This window comes from Linepithema humile, chromosome 5 (assembly GCF_040581485.1).
Source record: "Linepithema humile isolate Giens D197 chromosome 5, Lhum_UNIL_v1.0, whole genome shotgun sequence".
NCBI lineage: Eukaryota > Metazoa > Arthropoda > Insecta > Hymenoptera > Formicidae > Linepithema > Linepithema humile.
The window spans coordinates 24868314-24887607 of record NC_090132.1 but is presented as its reverse complement, the minus strand read 5'-3'; the positions used below and the strand labels follow the sequence as shown (position 1 = coordinate 24887607).

Below are 19294 nucleotides of genomic sequence, written 5' to 3'. Positions count from 1 at the left end.
CTATTTGGATGGAATAATGGCACACCTAAGCCGGAGGAAATAAAATTTTGTGTGTCTGCTTTCGTTTCTCAAAATTTTATCGTCCTTTCTATAACACCATGAAAGAGTTAACTCAGTAATTATTGTTAAAATGATTAGAAATGTCGTTTTTAAATAATTAAAGCGCCGAGATCATTTTATTTAATATAGAATACGAATATCATTAATAATATACTTCCGTCGAGTAAGTAGTATTAGATTTATGATCCCGTCGGGATCCCCTTGTAAAAGCTTTTACGCATTTTCGTTAGCTTCTTTTCGCCTTTTCGTCCGTCCTCGCACAAGTAACCTTCTTCGATTTTTCGTTTACACCCCGCGGGAAAGCCAGTAATTTGCCGAGAGCCCGGGATCTCGGTAGCGAAGCTTGTTTTATTAACCCTGAAGACTACGGAGCGAGATTTACCGCGATACATGCCGCCGTCCGACAGCGGCGGCGGCGGCGGCGGCGGTGGTAGTGGTCGGACAGACCGACGTCGATAAAATTTGTTTCTCGCCATTAATCCGAGTAAAGAGTTACGTCGATTCCTTCGATATCGATAGATCCGCGCGGATTTACGGGCAAGGGAATGCTTCGTGAGGGAAATTGAAAAATATTTTTCCACTGCGCCGGAGTTCAAGGGCAGCTGTGCCACATTTTTCGCGTGCGCGCGAGAAATAGGACGTTTTTATCGATTCCGACTCGGTGAAGAGCAAAAAAATACGAGAGGGCAAACCGGAAAATTGCCGCGGGGGTTACATTTGAATAACGATACCTAAGCGTTTCTCGAGCTTTTGGCGAATGCCATCGAATGACTCGAAAAATAATAACCAATCAATTAGATTTCGAAGCTTATAATGGAAATCAAACTTGTGAAAAAGTGCTGATAGCAAAATGTTTTTTAAATATTCCTTTTGGTATCTACAATATAATTATACCTATTTGTCTATATGTGTGTTATCATAATTATGGGATAATGTAAACAAATATTTGTATTCACCGGGATTGCAATTTAGATTTCACATCAGTATCATTTAAAAATCGAAAACATCCAAAACCTGCATTTATCGATAATTATACGCGCAACTGAACAAAAATTAATACATACAAGATTGAAAATGAAATGTTCAGCTTTTATTATAAATGATCGAAAATCAATATTATCGAAAATTTAATTAATTGAAATTAACTATTCTTCGCTAAATAAAATTGCTATTTCGATCGTCACAGTTGCTCCGTGATGTTTGCGTAAACGCAGATACTGAGCAGATAAATAACATTAGCAAAGCAAACGCGTGCGCTCGCGCGCGATGAAGTTTCGGCTATAGAAACGTCGCACATAATTCCGACATTCGTTTAACCGACCTCATGAATGTTGCATCGAACGATTACGCGCTGAATCAACGTACATAACTGTATACCGTCCGAATTTAATTCGCCGGTGCAGTTTAACCAACTGAATCGGGCGGACGGTGCAACTAGCATGACAAACGGTGAGCTACAAATCACGTATATACTCATTACTGCGACGTAATGCCCCGACACTTTCAATATAATGCCGTTGTTATTCAATCGCGGCTTCGTCGTAGTGCGTCGAGTATGATGATCCGCGACGGCGGTGGCAGACGTCCGAATGTACAATGAGTCGCGATACCGGTTGACAAACGTGATCAACATGATTAATATTCCCTCGGGTGCTGTTTTTCTCGCGCGTGCTCCAACCGGGCTCGAACGTTTTATTTAGCACTGATATTTCGCGAAGGTTGCCAGCCAACCCACGGTTCACAGTGTGTACGTCGCTGCGTACATTACGCAGTCGCCGTCGAGAATTTAGCTCTAAATATTCGCTCTGTCGTATATAAATCGCAAATGAGACTGGAAACTGCGAATGCGCGCCGTCGCTGATAAATGATAAGGAGTGATATTCAGGTCGGCTGATAAAATTCTGATCTGTGGCTAATGTTTAAATAAACTTGTTTGACACATTCGCTAATTACTACTGTGAAAGTGAAATACGAAACAGGCGGCTCTAGACGTTTGACTTCTCACTCTGAAAAGCGAATATTAAGTACAATGCGCGGATCTTGCGCTCGTCGTTTGTTTGTCGGAGCGGCAAGGATGAAGTTCGTTAGTGTACTAGCTGCCGGTAATATTTACAACCGGCGTACACATAATAAAAACGGCGATTACGGCTCACGGCCGTAATTCGTACCTAAAAGTAGCGCGCGCGCGCCATTAATATTCCATAGTCGTTGCTCGTTTGTCATTTAACGAGGCTAACGCGTAGCCGCCGCGTGGTATGCCGGCGCGTAGCCACGACTAAAAAGTCAGATCTTGACGATGGATAGCGAAGTTTCGTAAAAAAAAAAAAAGAAAAAAACGAGAACGCGGCCGCGTCGCCATTGGACGGCCAATCCCCGTTGATGCGCATCTCGGCGCGTTGCACGCTTTATGTAAACGCTCGGCGCTAATGCACCGTATACTGCGCGTTTCGCCTCTCGGTAAAATGCACGGAAAGTGCTCCTCCTCTCTATTTTGCCTCTCCTCTCCCTTGCGTCTGTCTTATCTATTCACTTATTCTGCCTAGCACCCATGCGCAGTTATATTTGATGCTTGTTCTAATAGCAACACTAGGTCTTTTGTGTTGCTCATGCCTAGTTTTCCAGTATTAAGTCTAGCATGCATAATTCTCCACATACGGCGTAATTCTGAGAAACAGTATCGCTTAGTATCGTCTAATGCACCGAAGCAACCATTACAAATAAAATAGAAGTAGAATTGCGTTAAATTATTATTCCATTTGAAAGTCTCTTTTATACTTTATTGTAATTGCGCGTTATTTTTTTAAATAGATATGCCTTTATTACTATTATTTGTATTTTCAATCAAAAAAGATGAAATTTTAATATTTAACAAGAAGATAAACTTTCTCTCTTCTTTTCTCTTTATTTTTCTGCTTCGCTTTCTCTTTTTCTTTGCTCTGCCTTTTTATCGTATTTGCCGTCACGATGGTCCTGCGTACACATCGTAAAATATGAAATATACAAGCAGAGTCAGAGGCTTCGCTGCAATTTTCATGTGCACGTAAGGAGTATAGGCTTCATTGTCATGCGACACGTCTTCTTGTGCGGCCAATCGCAGGTATGGATTAAGGTGACTATTTTATGGCCAATTTTCGTCGCTTTCTCAGATTCTCGTACGTGTCGCGTGAATATATTGAAGACTTCTGCACGATGTACGTAAGTCTTACTGCAGTAAATCTACCGACATATAACTTTTAATTTACGTGATATTTCATGTGTTGAAAATCTACTATATTTTATTTAAGCTGTTACGTTATTATAAAAGTTATGTTATTTAAAAAGAATTCCATATTTTATGTAAAAAGATTATATAAAGGTTTTCAGATCTGTAACACTCAACTTCACACAGTGATTCTTTGAGCAATTGAAAAAAATTATTTGCAAAGTAATAAAAACGATAATTTAATGAAAAATGTCGTTTTTAAAATGATTTCCAATAAACAATTAAGAGACAATTTCGAAAATGTTTAAGAATAAAAATTGAAAAAATGTGATTTTTTTACTGAAAATATTAAATTGAAACTTGGTAAAAAATTTGTTAATAACATTTGGTAACGATAAAGATAAGAAAGAGTAACATTGCATAGCTAATTAGAATAACGTTTATAATGTAATCTGTGCACTAAGAGAGTTTCTCGTCGAAATTTTCATTAATGCTCGATTGAAATATATCGTCTATTCACAGTAGTTCGTAGCGAAAGAGCAAAAAAAGTTTGGAACAACGTAATAACAGAGTCACGCCGGTGGGTGTCTTTTACCTCGTTGAATTTACATCGCGGGCTTTTCCTGGATTCTCGAATATGAATAATAATTCACCGGCGCGAACTGTCGGCTAGGTCTCCATCCGACTTTTTTTCGAATTTTCTCGCGAGGGCACTAGTCGGGTCTCGGGTTTACATAGACTCGGCCATGGGTATGTTTGCGAGGACATTTAATCGTCCATCATGTAAATAACGTCGCAGAACGATGTAACGCTACTGAAAAGGACGGCTTTGCGTTTTAGCAAATCCGCGCGTTTATCTTTCTCTTTCTCTTTTCGCCTATTTTATATCTTTATACGTATATTAAACATAGCATATATTAAGTGAAAATGCGGATATTTACGAAATAGAATGACGAAAGTTATCAAGAAATCTATGTAATATTAATTATTTGTCGTATAAATTAATATGTATTACAGATTTTATACTTTCTCGAATAAAGTCGTGATTACAGAATTGAATTATGAATATTCGTTTTAAACAAGAAAATTATTTTATGTGAAATTTATTTTATGCGTCGTAAAGAATCGATTTACGCGATTTTTTTCTTTCTGTCGAAAATTTTCTTTAAATATATTTTTCTACAAGTACACGCTCGCAAATTAATAATCACACCGTATAAATTTGAGACGACAATCTATACTCCATTATTGCAAGATGATGCTATCATTGTGCTCAAAAGGGATTAGTTCTGCAGCGCAATAAGCTTCACTGCTCCTCTTTCACGATCCTTTCCTTTTGACCCATCGCGAAAGCGTGCTCACAGTTTCCTCGATTCCGCTCACCACGAGCTTCCGCATACGTTCGCGCGAATTTTCATTTGAATAGTTAAACGCCGGCGCTCGGTCATTTAGCCGTGAGCCTCGCCGCGGCATAAACCACCATGATTTAAGTGCGATCAGGACGGACAGATATGTTACGCCAATTTAAACTGCGCGAGAGGCAGGGCGGGCAGGCAGAGGTAGGTCGCGAAGCGACCTGGTAGCGGAAAATTAAATGTGAGTATGATTTTAGGCGGGCAATTTATATGTAAATGACATCGCTCTTTGGCTCCCTTCCCCGCACGTCCCTTTTCAGTATCTCTGCCGCGACCTCTCGCTCGACATACCATCCACGCCGAATATTTAATAATGCCCATTGTTTCACCGGCGGCGCGCACTATGTCCTGTACTCGCGGCAGTCCTCCCCCTTCCAATCCCCCGGATATCCCGTGAGGTCTGCGCCGGCATTCAAAGCGCGAGATTTCGCCCCGGATTTTCCGCGAGGGTATAAATGGCGCCGACCTTACCCGCGCCATCAGCATCCGGTTCCGGAGACGGCCGCGAGAATCGCTCCGCGCGCGGAGCGGGACGGTGGCTGAAATAGCGACACGGTCATGAATAAAGGGCTCGCGGGGGCTTTGATTCCGCGCGCGCCACGAGCATCTATCAGACGCGGAAGAATAGCAAAACGCGCGCGAGATCCGTCGTGCTATACACCGCACGCTCGCGCGTCGTCTTTGTTAACCTCGGATCGGGTAAAGCGCCGGATAAAATCCACGGGTTATGGAGCGCGTGCCTGTGCGCCCGTCTTTGATGGCGCGCGCCGCATATTGTTCCCGTGCGCGCGGCCCGCGCAGTCAATAAATTATTCCCGTATGTTCCGCGGCAAGGTATTCGACCATGGGAAAGGAATGAGAGAGGGAGATAGAAACGAGAATCGCCGATTTATCGTTACACAAAAGTAATCCATTCACGCATCAAACAGCGATTATCGACGTCAATTTTTTTTATCTGTATATGCCACGTTTTATCCGTGATAAAAATTGGTATTGCTCTGGGATCAATCGACATATTACTGAACAAACCGTTTTGCAAGAGTGTTATTTATGAGAAAATGATTATAAATACCGATGTAATATAATTTATGTTTTTTATGCATGCATTATAATGCTATAAAGAAGCAACCGCAATTCCAGTGAAATATTTATTCACGCTCGAGCGCTCGCAATATATTTTATAATTGACTGTCGTATATATATTTAAATTAGAAGCACATTACGACTTCATTCCCATGTTTGCTGAGCAAACTTTGATCACTAGCTAGATGCGAAATTTAATTATGACTGCGGAAAAGCGAGAGGAGCGAGGGGGCGAGTGATTACACGTATATTAATGTAGAAATCATATGCGCGCAACCATGGGCGCACTCGAAAGGCGCAAAGGCGGTGTTTATATGATATAGACGAAGGGCGACTGACTGCGAGGATAGCGCCATGGATTTTCCGTTAATGAGATGCCCGGCGCAGCGTGCGGGTAGAACAAGTAGAATGTGGTATTAATTCGAGACCGCGTGACAACTGAATTTATCGTCGACCGTTTTAATTTGATACGCGAAGCGGCTGGTAACGCGCGATACTCCTGGTAATGCGATTCAAAATAATCTGATGCACCGCTGGTTGCCGCGGAATGTGTGTCGGTCATAGCTGAATAAGAAAAAAGAGATCGAGATTTCTCACAGGAGTGGATGGTGAATTTTCAGAGTGTAAATCTACTGAATTTCGAAGCTTCAGCGGAGAAACAATTAAGCAGATGTTAGAAAATCGTTTTACATAATATAAGCATAAAATAAGTACTTTATGCAATTTAAAAAAAAAAATATATTATTATTTTAGAAACTTAACTTAGGAATTTAATAGATATTTCTAAACGTGACTTTTCCGCATGCTCTTGCAGAAAGATTAATTTTACTTTAGAAGAGCTTTTATCAGTTGCCATCTGTTCCCGGTTCAGATTGTATATACATATAATGTTTCGAATCACATATTCGGAAATTATTACAATCCGCCGGCGGCAGTCGTGGGGTTTTATGCATGCCCGCAGCTGAAATTAATTGCATTCGCGGAAGTTGATTATGTCCATTTAAATAGCCACGATCACGAGCGAGCGGGAGCGCTCGATGGTTCCGTGGTATTGCAAAAACATGGATCGGCTTCAAAGACTCACACGCGGTTTCCTATTAATTCTACACCTGTACGCCGCATCGTAACTGGTGTAGAATTATGTTTCGTTCGTGCGTGTCGGCGTGGTTGTTTGCCTCTCAATTCTTTTACTTTTGTTTCGTCGCGAAACGGCGGATATTAATTTCGCACGCACGATTTCCTTCGCTCCGACTGGAAATGCTTAACACGCATCTATAGAAAAAATCGAAATCTGTACAGCTGCAAGAAGCTTCGAGTTTCATAACGCAAACGTATATAGTAATGATCCTTATGTTTATTGATGACGATACAATCGCTGTAATTGACACAAGATTGAATAAATTAGAGTGATTGTAATCACACGAGTAAAATATCGAAATGTTCTTCAATGATGTGCTTCTGTGTGCATCATTAACCACGCTAAAGATGATATTACGAAATTAATTAGTTTTCGTGAAATTATGCAAGTTGTGTGCCACTGGCTTGATTACACATTACAGAATTTCATTTTAGTATACGCCGCATTACTAATATTCAACTATCAGCGTCGTGCGCGCTTTACCTCACGAATATTCTTCGTTAAAAGAGAAATATATCAAACATGCTTTTTTTAATTAATTCTTTTGCCTCTCTTTGCTGTTGCCGTTGATGTACCACAAAGGACCACAACGAGCACGGTAAAAAGGAAGCGTTACGCACGATGTAGTTTTAATAAAGCGTGTGTTATTCTTTGTAAGGGTCATGTATAATTATTATATTTTTTCTGTAGCAGCAAAAATATAGAGCGAATTTATTCGTAAGAATTTATTGCGCAAGCTTATATAACAGATTCGTAACAAATGTCAAGTTTGTTATTTTATATGCTAGGTTTTTCTAAAATACAGAATAGCATTTTCAAAGTGACTAGATGGTCAATTTTTGAAATAGATTATACCTTCGAAAAAATTCACCTCAAATTTGTTAAAACATTTTTGGAGAGAAACTTTCAGAATGTTATTACTTTGCAAAACGCGTTTAAATGCGTTAATTTAAAAAATTCACAAAGGCGAAATATTTCGGACGTAAAGACGGTGAGCAACAATTATTCGCATCACTGAGGATACCGTAACACGTTATTTTGAAAAGTTTAGCGAGGCATGTTACACGTATCGCGCACAAAGACGGGTCGCGCGAACAGTTAAAGGGCGTTTTATTTAAGTTCGGCATTCGGGCGCGCTCTTCCATCGGGCTTTTGTGTTTTAATAGGGCGCAGAATTGTACGCGCGCGCGACGGACGTGATTCTATTTTGTGTTTCGGCTACGCACTTACCCGATTTATCCGCACTTAATTTACAAGCTCGGTTGCATATAGCAGGCCGCGTTTTCCGACTAAGTTCGCCCATAATTTACTCCTACGTGATCTCCGCTTCGCATAAATCCTCACACGATCAGCTTATATTATATCGTCTAACGATGTCCACATAGGAGCGGCGAGTGTCCACACATACACGATGATCTGCGCGCGAGCGTATGTGTGCGCATCGGGTTTTCTTGTTGTCACGCTTCCAAGGGATATATCGCCGACAGATAGAGAGGATCACGGATGGAGAAAGGGGCACGCGGAGAGGGAAAGACAGAGACGGGAGAGAGTGCACGATCTGCCTTTGAAAATCCCTCCTATAATTAAATTGTCTTTTATATTCAGACGAGGGCTGAAAATGAAGCTAGTCCCGGGATAAACCTGCCGAGCCGTTCCGCCGGTTCTGCCTCTCTCTTCCTTCCTCTTTCTCGCGCTCCTCTTCCTCCGTGTATCTCCCATCTCCGTTTCCTCTCCGCGACGCCTTTTTCCCGATCTGTCTCGATCTCTTCCGTCCGCTCACCTCGACCTCCCACCCTCCCCCTCCTATTCCCCTCTTCCTCGCTATTTTCCTTTTTCTCGCGGAGGGCAACGACACATTCTCTTCGACGGGTTGCCTCTGTTTTCCATACTCCATTACACCCTCCTTGCGCAAAATGACGCCCCGCCATCTTACTACCGATCTTTCTGTTTCTTCACGACACTTGCCGCTTGTCTGAAATCTGCCTGGGCACTTTTCGAATCAGGTAAATCCCGTCGAGACTTCTTCTTCTTCTTCTTCTCATCGTTTCGATTTCTCGGTCCTCCCTTATGGGGCCTTAGCTTTTGTCCATTATTTTATATATATATTTTATATATATATGTGTGTGTGTCTGTACACATGTATACGTTGCGAATATACCGTGTGTATATATATATATATATATATATATATATATATATATATGTGTATATATATATATATTTCCACCATCTTGCCGACTGCCTCGTTTGACTTGCAAATGTAATCACTAAGAGCGCCCATTCGACTTGATCCTATTTCTATGACCTGGGGACCGCATTCGCTAACCTGGATCCCGATGAGAAATGTGTACGACATCGAGTTCGCGAGGCACCGAGCCTTACGATCAATCGGTACTCTATGATCTCGTTTTTACACAAGAAAGACCAAGTGTCTTCTATTAAAATTGATCGCGCAACCGCGTCGTTTACGGAGCAGACTTTAAATCCGCTGAGAAATCCAAAAGCAAGAGAGAGAATTTAGCATCCTATATACGCGAACAACAATTACAATTTGATTTCGCCTGTAGCATTGTAATTTCGTATTTCCATACAACTTCCTAAACAATAATCATCCCTTTTCGTTGCCGCGCTTCACCAGCGTAGCGTGCTCTACTTTGATTTCGAAATATTACATTTCATCATGCAAATCTACATAATTATGCGAATAATGTACGCGTGCGTTCGTACCTTCCTCGAGCCACCATTTGGATGAAAAATTGTGTGTTGATTGGGACAAACTAATTATGTGCAATTAATTAACCGTCGTATACAATGTAGCACGGCGAGCATTTAGAACCGCAACGCGCCAGTGTTGCGTCGCGCAACGTAATATACACATCCGCGACGGCCGAGAGGAAAGAAACTTTTGTGGCTGTTAGCCCGTCGGTTATCTTTATTACCCTCGCTTAATGCTGCACTCGCGGAGGTGCTCACGATTCTGTTGAGAGGCGACCGCGAGAGAAGCAATGCCTGCGAGCAACGTCAAGATTCATTTCGCGTGCATACGGCGAGCTTTGTTTGCCGATGTCGCACTAGTGTGTTTCGCGAGTAAACGTCCTTATCTGTGTCAGGCCGTTGTGCACGCCGGACGTAAATATTTTAGGTGCCCTCCCGCTACGCCTGATTCTTCGTTCCTTCCTCGTAAGTCGTAAATAACGGGATATATACGCCTTTACCCTTTACACCCGGGAGTACATTCGGTTGGTACCTAAGAATCTGGCCCCAGATGATGGGTCCATCCGCGCGTAAAGGGAGCACCTTCGCCATTACCACTCGAGGGTTAAATTTATTGTTGCCCGCGAACGCCCGAAATCACCCTCAAGAGTCATTCGAGCGCGCTCTAACGATTTCCGCTGTGCTGTAAAATCTAAGTGGCCATTTGCACCGCTAGGAGGGCATTTAGGACGTTCACGTGTGACAAGTTGGAAGAATATTAAAAGCTCCTTTTAATTGTGAAATTAACGACTTCTGGAAAAGACACGCGTGAACAAGACAAAATTTTCACCGCACATGATTAATTACGTTTTTTGCGACGACTACTCTATCACTTAAGATTAATAGAATTTATATTAATTAAATCAATTTGCAGTTAATATATGAGTACGAGTTAAATATTTGAGATACCAATATCAGATAATCGATTGGATTAATGTAATGGTATAACCATTAGTTTTTTTCTTTCTCATTTAAGAATTACATGTAGAGACATCAAATTTCATATTAACTATTTGTAGTTATCTTAAAATTATCCTGACAACGATTAACGGTTTTAGATAGAACGATTGATCGATACAGTTTGACAATCGAACACTCCTAACGACACGGACTTCATATATCTCGTCGGCGAAGCGCGGCTGTTAATCTTACGACTGGAGAGGCTCGAACTCACGAGAGTAATGGCTTCTCCGGTCAGAACGAGGTTGGCTATCGCTATTGTTGACTGGAAAAAAAAAGCCGCGCGGCGCGACGACCGGTCCGGAACCGATAGCTCCATCGAGCTAACCGTGGTACGCAATCGCGTCCGGCAAATGGGAGCAGGCAGAAGGACGGGTGACGAATAGCCCGTGTTCGACCGCTTCGGATGCGGTCCATTGCCGAAGCTGCCGCGCTTGTTAAGCTGTTTTGAAACTACACTTTGCGTGCCTTCGCGTAGTTTCACGCCCTGTTACGAACGCCTTCGCGCCCGACTGCGACTGCCAATTCGTGGTACCTTGAAGGTCCGTATTAAACGACCCGTGTGTCGCAAATGTACAGCGATGAGACGGGAATTTCGCAAGTTACAAGACACGGCTCGCTCTTTGCGCTCGAACACTCGCCGTTTGTCCCCCGTCCAATTTCGTTTCCAACGTACACTGGGAAAATTGCCGGAAGTTATATGATGAAACAACAGACGAGAATACCGCTCATACTAGCGAAGTGGTTGAAAATATTTCGCGTTGCTTCTGCTCTCAATTATATGATATAAGGGTCTCTTATTTATAAAAAAATATTCATTTTTTCAGTTAATTTCAAGAAAGTCATAACGTAATCTTAATTCGAAACTTTATATCCGAAATGTTTCAAAATTAGAAAAAAAGTTGAAAAATAATTTCTTTGCTAACGAAAATATGTATTTTACATTATTTTTAAACACATTTTTTTATCTTATAATGATATTGAAATAAAATAAATTAGACCTACTCACCGGTACGATGTGTAGCAGCGGAGTTGTTGTTCAAGTTGATCTGTAACATATAAAAACATTCAAATTAATATAGAGAAATAATTAATGCGCATATTAAACTTTTTGCACATTGATTTTTTATACAAGTATCTAATAAACAAATTATATATACCGAAAAAAACTATAATTTTTAAAATAATAATAAATATATGAAAATATCTAATAACTAAAAATATTGAAAATTGCAAATTTTGTATTGAATATTTCTAATATTCTATGTGCTACGTTACATTCTACATATGTGCAATATTTTGCGGATAATAAATAAATGATAACTCACTCTAAAGTCGCTCCGCTGGTGCCCGATGCCCTCGCTGAGCCTCCTCCTCCTCTCAGTCTTCTTTGCAGTTCTTCAAGGCACTTCACACGCGTTCGTGAAAATTGCGCGATGTTTTAAACTACACTATCGACGCGTATTTCGTCATTTAAGTCAAAAGTAGACTCGAATATTATCGCACGGATACGTTCGACATTGCCATATTCGCTACAGATAATGATAGAAAAGGATGTGATCGAAAATTGCGGGAAGTAGTAAAGGTAGTATTATAGTAGGAGAGGATAAAACGTAGATATGAAACAATCTGCTTCGTACAAGTGCCACCGTGCGAATGATAACAGGACAACAAGGACAAGGACGTCGCCGGTGTCGACGAAAGAATGCGGAGAGTAGGGAGCAAAAACATGCGTGTGGAATGTAGCGAAGGAAACAAAGTGAGGGGATGTGAGACGCGCAGACTAAGCACAACGATGAAAACAATCCCATCGTATGCCGCTAGTTGGTCTCGAAACTTTTAACATTACTACATTTATTGAATATTTATCGAAATCAAGTTGAAGTTTTCATTTTGGTAAATATTTAATAAATGCTCTAATGTTAATAAAATTTCGAGACCGACTCGTGACGTATAGTGGGGCTGTTTTCATCGTCGTGTTTACAATTAGTCTGTACGCCTCATGTCCCTTCTCTTGCGCACATTCCGCACGCACATTGTTGCTCCCCACTCCTCGCACTTTTTCAAGTCGACATCGGCACGTCCTTGTCCTTGTTATTGTCCTGTTATTATTCGCACGGCGGCACTTGTACGGGACAGATGTTTCATATCTGTATTTTATCATCTCCAATAATTCTACCTTTACTACTTTCCGCATTTTTCGATCTCATTCTTTTCTATCGTTATCTGTTACGAACACGGCAGTGTCGAACGTGTCCGTATCCGTGCGATAATATTCGAGTCCACTTTTGTCTTAAATGACGAAATACGCGTCGGTAGTGCCGTTTAAAACATCGCGCGATTTTCGTGAACGCGTGTGAGTGCCTTTGAAGAACTGCAAAGAAGACTGAGAGGAGGAGGAGGCTCAGGAAGGGCATCGGGCACCAGCGAAGCAACTTTAGAGTGAGTTATCATTTATTTATTATCTGCAAAATATTGCACATATGTAGAATGTGATGTAACGTAGCACATAAAATATTAGAAATATTCAATACAAAATTTGCAATTTTCAATATTTTTAGTTATTAGATATTTTCATATATTTATTATTATTTTAAAAATTATAGTTTTTTTGGTATATATATAATTTGTTTATTAAATATTTGTATAAAAGATTAATGCGCAAACAGTAATATGCGCATTAATTATTTCTCTACATTAATTTGAATGTTTTTGTATGTTACAGGTCAACTTTGAACAACAACTCCGCTGCTACGCATCGTACCGGTGAGTAGACTTAATTAATTGTATTTATTTCAATATCATTATAAGATAAGATGTGTTTCGAAATAACGTAAAATACATATAATCATAAGAATTTAATAAGTAAAATGTTAACATTAATTTATCTGGAAATATATGCGACATTTGAGACATCCTATATATTGTAATATATTGTAATTTATTTATGATTCTATTATATATATCCGTTGAAGTATCTATTTTATTAGATAATTATGCGCATTGCAAAGAATTTTCGAAGTTATGAATTTTTGTACATATTTATCGATGTTATGCTAAAAGTACAGAAAAGATTAACTATTGCCACAAAAAGAATCACTTGATGAAATGCATCACGGATTTCAACAATATGCATTTTTGCCATTTCTTGATAGCTTAACGCTCTTGACTGGAACGTGACGGGCAGCAATATGCTTGCGTGATAGCAGCTAGTCCATTATGCGCGTTTATGAATGCAAATGGGTTAAAGATGGCCATGAACGCGCATGAAGGACGTAAAAGGTGAATATACGCGTACGCGCCTCTGAACATTTCAGCAGCGAATTCTCGGCCGTTTCTATGGATCTAATGGTACAGATGATAAATGTGCATTTAAATTACGGTGTATATTTCATTGTTAAAATATGTAAAGAAAGCCATAAAGATTATATAATGATTCGCTTCGCTTTAAACACAATTTAATTGGTGGTATTTTTGCTCATCATATGCAATGAAAAATAAAACATAAAAATCAAAGCTTGACTTTTTGTAACGCATAAAATTATACATCGCTCAGTGAAAGAGTCAGCATTACAGTATTAAATTTTGCTTATGGAATTAAAAGTTAATTTAACTGTTTTTAACTCGAATTGTCGAATACTTCATATGCAAACTAATAATTAATAGTTTCAACATGCGCATTGTTGAAAACATTTCGGTACATTCACCGGTTTCAGACTAACAGTCATAATATATCCGAGTGACGCGATATGCATACACACAGCGCGTTATTACGAAATAAATATTTGCATTCGCCGCTGTTGATCGAGAACCAACATTTTTTTTGCTCGCGCGAATAAATCCGGTCAGTACGGTGGATTTACGCATGACGGACTCGTCGCCGACAAGGTAACGCTCTTTCGTGCCTCTGTTCTTCGTCACGGCGCCGTGTCGATGAATCGGGAGCGATACGTTATACGTACGCGCCGGGAAGGAGAGATCGGGTCTCTCTCACTGATCCGGAAAACAAGACAATCCACTCGGAAGTTTTTACCGTGGGGCGAAGGAAGGAGTGTGCGAGCTCGGATCCATTCCCTGTCCTACTACCACCACGTCTCCCGGCAAGAGGTGCCCGGGATCCGAACTCACGGAGATCCGGCGAATGCTCACGGTCGATCGCGTTTGTCACGTACCGTGGAAATCAATGAGTCTTACGTACGAAGGCTCCGGAGGAATGCGAAAGAAGGCGAGCTCTCGTTGCACCTCGACTTTTCTACCCGTCGCAAGCCACGTCCGACGTACGTTGCCTTCCGCGAGCTCTCTCCCGGGCGACATTAAACGGACGCATGCTCCTACGGATTTCGTTGGGTGTTCCGCGTGCCAAGATTATTTAACAAATACTGTCACGTCGCGCCTGACCCTCCGATTCTCTTGTAACGCGAATGTCAAAACAGATTTCACATCGTTTACTTTTCGATCTTTTGTAGCAGTTTTGTTTATCACGCGGTATTCACCGAATGTTGCTGGCTTGTTTAGTATAATTAGTTTGTTGTATAATTATTCTAATCTCTGTTATTTCTGCGTTTTCCCCTGTAAGAAACATATATCGTGTTTATCAACTTAATTTATTTCACACTACTACTCGCATACGCACTTATTTGTCAGACCCACGATGTAGTCGTTCTCTTGATTTTATTTGAACAAGATGCTGAGATAAATCTTGCCAAGAAACAGTGAATTCGTCCAAGAGATTGTTTCACGTGACATGTACGCTAGTTGGAATAATGTCTGCTACAATTGCTTTGTGTATCTGCTTAAGAAACAGTCTCTCTTCCTCGTAATCTGTCCTGCTAAGTTTTCGGTTGACATAACCAGAAAACGTTGCACCGTGTTGCACGAATTAGAGGGCTTTGCTAAGACAATGTGCATTCGGCTTTTAAATATAAATAAATCGACACTTTATTTTACAAAACAACTAGTGGTGCAAAATGAATAGTATCCGAAGACTTTCATTGAATCGATACATACATGAATAAAATTGGAATAACATTTGCAATGTAAATGTAGATGTATATGATATGATATGATATGAAAGGCAAACCGATTTGAATAAAAAAATACGTGTATACAAACTAAACAAAGAATCGCGTTATATCGGAATTTTCAGTTTGAGAAATTTTTGTTCTATTAGAATCAAGAGCACATATATGCATATTGCCATCTTAACTATTATTAAATATGACTAATTATTTAGTTGATACGCTAAAACACGAGTAATATTAGTACGATATATCTTTTAGCGATAAGAATTGATTATCATATTTTATACGCGTACACAAATTAAAACTGCATATTGAAGGAATTATTTTCTTGTTGTTAATGTATCGCGAACAAATTTGTATTTAATTAACAAACAGTGTTTTATTGAACTGACATAAGCGGCTCTCTCTTTCAGATATTCTTTCTCTGACATTTTGCATTAAAATTGTTTTTTTTATTATCGCCGAGAGCAGAGTAGACAAAAAGAGAGAGAGCAAGAGAGAGAGAGAGAGAGAGAGAGAGAGAGAGAGAGAGAGAGAGAGAGAGAGAGAGAGAGATGTATCAAGTGCCCAAAGCGCGGATAACGCGGTAACTGTAGCTGCCGTGGAATATGACGCGGGGTTTGCGAATACAATCGATGACGTTTCGGTGCACGCCGCACAAAAAACGTTAAATCGAAAGTAATATTCCGGACAAAGCCAGCAACTGGACAATTTTTACCAGGTTTGCGACGTCTGCCGCGCGCCGGAAAAGCCTTTCATCTCGCGTGACACGCGTTCGCCGCGGACGAATGAGCGACAAAAGAATATTTCGAAGCCGGGTATTACATACAACAAGATACGCGGCGAGAGCAATCAGCGAAACATCCGCGCGGCTTGTCCCGTGCGTTCGCTTACGCGAACAGCACGAAGCTGGGTAGCGCGTTGCGGTTTTAGAAATCGCAAAGTAAAATACCGATCGCTACACCATCCGGCCTCGGGCTTTGTAAATCGACGCCCGATTCGCGAGTGTCCTTTGCGTCACGATGCAACCGCACATCGTCCGATCTGGCCGCCGACAGCTTTGAATTTCCAACACGCGCGCGCGTGTTCCGCAAGTGGAATATAAACTTCTGCGGTCGAAAACCCGCATGGCCTAGCATTCGCACGATTTCTTTTTGCACAATTCGGGGAAGACTAAGAATACGCATTATGATTCATAAAATTTGTGCCGCTTATCCGTTCTGCAACCGTGGATGGTGTTAGTCAAGAATATTGTAATTTAATTTATGTTTTGATATCGGTGCGTGGTAATCGCCTCTTGCCCACTCAGGCGGATAATTATAGAACAGGTCTCCATAAATCGACGACTTTTTGCCGCATTTACCGCGATATGACGATTTTGCGTAATGAAAATAATTGCACATTGTCCCAAGACCAATCGCGGTGATTTATCAGTTATAGTTATCTTTGGGAATTCTAGATTGCAATATTACACGAGAGAGATCAATATTAAATTACAGTACATTATACACTGCGCGGGCTAGAACTCGTTTCGCGTAACGCTATCAAGGCTCGCGGGACTGTAGTTTCCTTTGCGAGCCTTTGCCAGAGCGCGGACTCGCTTACACGCTTGCGAATAAACACATCCTAATTAGCATGCGCAACAATGTAGTATACGTAAATTGCGTAGCGTAGATCAATTAGCTCTTAATTGGCAGCTGTGCGTATGTCGACGTTTGTTGCTGACGTTTGTTGCCGTCCCAATTTCAGCGACGCAATTTCACAATTCGTGAAGGAATTTTTCAAGCGATTCGTATGTAGGTGAAGGAACGGGCCTTTTGGCGGATTTCCAGGAAGGACAGTGACTTAGACTCGACATTAGAATTCAGTTTAGGACCTTGTTTCCTCCCACTGATGCGTGGCGCAATCCCACCTGTCTCTCTCTCTCTCTCTTTCTCTCGAATCTCCACTCGTACGCAAGTTCGGACTTAGCGAAAGCTTAGCCGGAGTATCCGAGAACTGAGTCGAGTTGCTCTCGTAAGTTCAGACTCGGGTGCATTCGGATTGATAGCAGATTATCATAAATTTCGCGTTCTCGTAAACTCTTTATTGTATCCTGAATCCTTGTGCTCCCGCTCGTGCGCAAATCGTCCAATTTATCGGATATACATATTGCGTCGAATATAGAGCTTCGCAGAGCGAATTTGTATACACCTCCTATCGGAAATCGAATCGTTCTATTAATTAATTGAAAGACTCTGTGTTTAGAGCGCATATGCGACGTTGTATCCGCAGCACATATTACTCCGAATAAAATTCAATTATCCAAATGACAGCCAGTCACATGTGCAATATAAAAATTGATAGCATTCAGTGACATACATCTATTTTTAGCTGTATATCTCATTTCAGCCAACAAATTGCTTATTCATAAGATAAATCAGTACAGGGTTTTTTTCCTCTCACTACTAGTCGTAAAATCGAGACAAGTATATTTATTGTACGAAAACAATCGGGTTTATGTTATTGGCGAAACTACGTTATAAAATTTTATTGCGTTATTACTTTCCAACGGTTTACGTCACTCGTGGGTGGAATGATCTCAAGAATACATTAATCCGTTATTCGCGTGGGTTTTTTAACGCAATTATTCGCGCGGGTTGTGTTTTACGCTTCAACATTATATCTTTATTTTCATTATTCTCTTTGATGTTTCAAAATGGAATAAAGATTGATAATATTCCACACATATTCCTTTTGAATAAAGATAAATGTGAAATTTTTTTGAAACGTGAAAACATGTCACGCTATATATAATAATGTGTGAAAACAGTTTCTGCTAAAATTTATTCACCAGCTGATGTCCGTTGTTGCAAGCCATTAGCCAACGCTATTGCTTCAAATATTCATTTATATAGCGTTAATTATCACTTACGATTGGTCAGTTCATATGGTATTTCCGATTTTTACAAATGCGATTTATTTCCAATGCAAAATACGACGATTCCCAAACAATTTTGATTGTTATTGAACGAAAACAGAATTCTGTTTATTGACAAATTAGCATTGTAATAATATTTGATAAAGCAGCATCGTGAATAAAAAATACCAAACACGAATATCATCGGGACAGTTAATTATCAAGAATTACGAATATTATACGATTATGAAAAATACGAGATAACTTTAAAATTGAATTACATGAGTCGTCGACACGAGGCAAAATCTCACAAAGAGACATATTGTATAATTCTATCAAATTTATATGTAAATTTATATTTACTACTGAAAACACAATGTTAGGTTTACTTATCGTTTCTGTGTGACTAAAATCTTACAAAAACATCGCGAGACTTTCTCTCTTATGTTATTGTTTATATTGTGAAGAATTTTCTATGCGCAACCTTAGAAGAAACACACTCGCATCGAGACCGCAAAGCGCATTTCTCTTTCCTTTCATATCCTAAATATTTCTTAATAATCTTTCATTGTCAGTCATAATGCATTAGTACGTGGTCGAATTGTGCTTTCTCGCGCTTTTTACAACTGTGTTATAATTGTTAACGATGTTTAATCAATATATTCGCTGTTTGTATTGACATATTCTTCACAAGATCTTGCCTCATGTCGGAAATACGCGTAATTTGACTTTGACCTCTTCTGTTTTTCGCTTGATTTTATC

At 40.2% G+C, this 19294-nt stretch overlaps 1 protein-coding gene and 1 long non-coding RNA gene across 12 annotated transcripts in view; one reads left to right on the top strand and one right to left on the bottom strand.

Moving 5' to 3' along the window:
- The window catches only part of LOC105675151 (uncharacterized), a 58938-nt gene extending 46181 nt beyond the window's left edge, over window positions 1–12757 (bottom strand). The window contains exons 1-2 of the long non-coding RNA XR_001101229.2: window positions 11941–12757; window positions 11622–11661 (exon numbers count right to left, since the gene is read on the bottom strand). This is a non-coding gene — a long non-coding RNA (uncharacterized lncRNA). The remainder of the gene's footprint in view (window positions 1–11621; window positions 11662–11940) is intronic.
- Window positions 1–19294, top strand: part of LOC105675150 (cysteine-rich motor neuron 1 protein) — a 255196-nt gene that overhangs the window by 54527 nt on the left and 181375 nt on the right. The window lies entirely within an intron of this gene.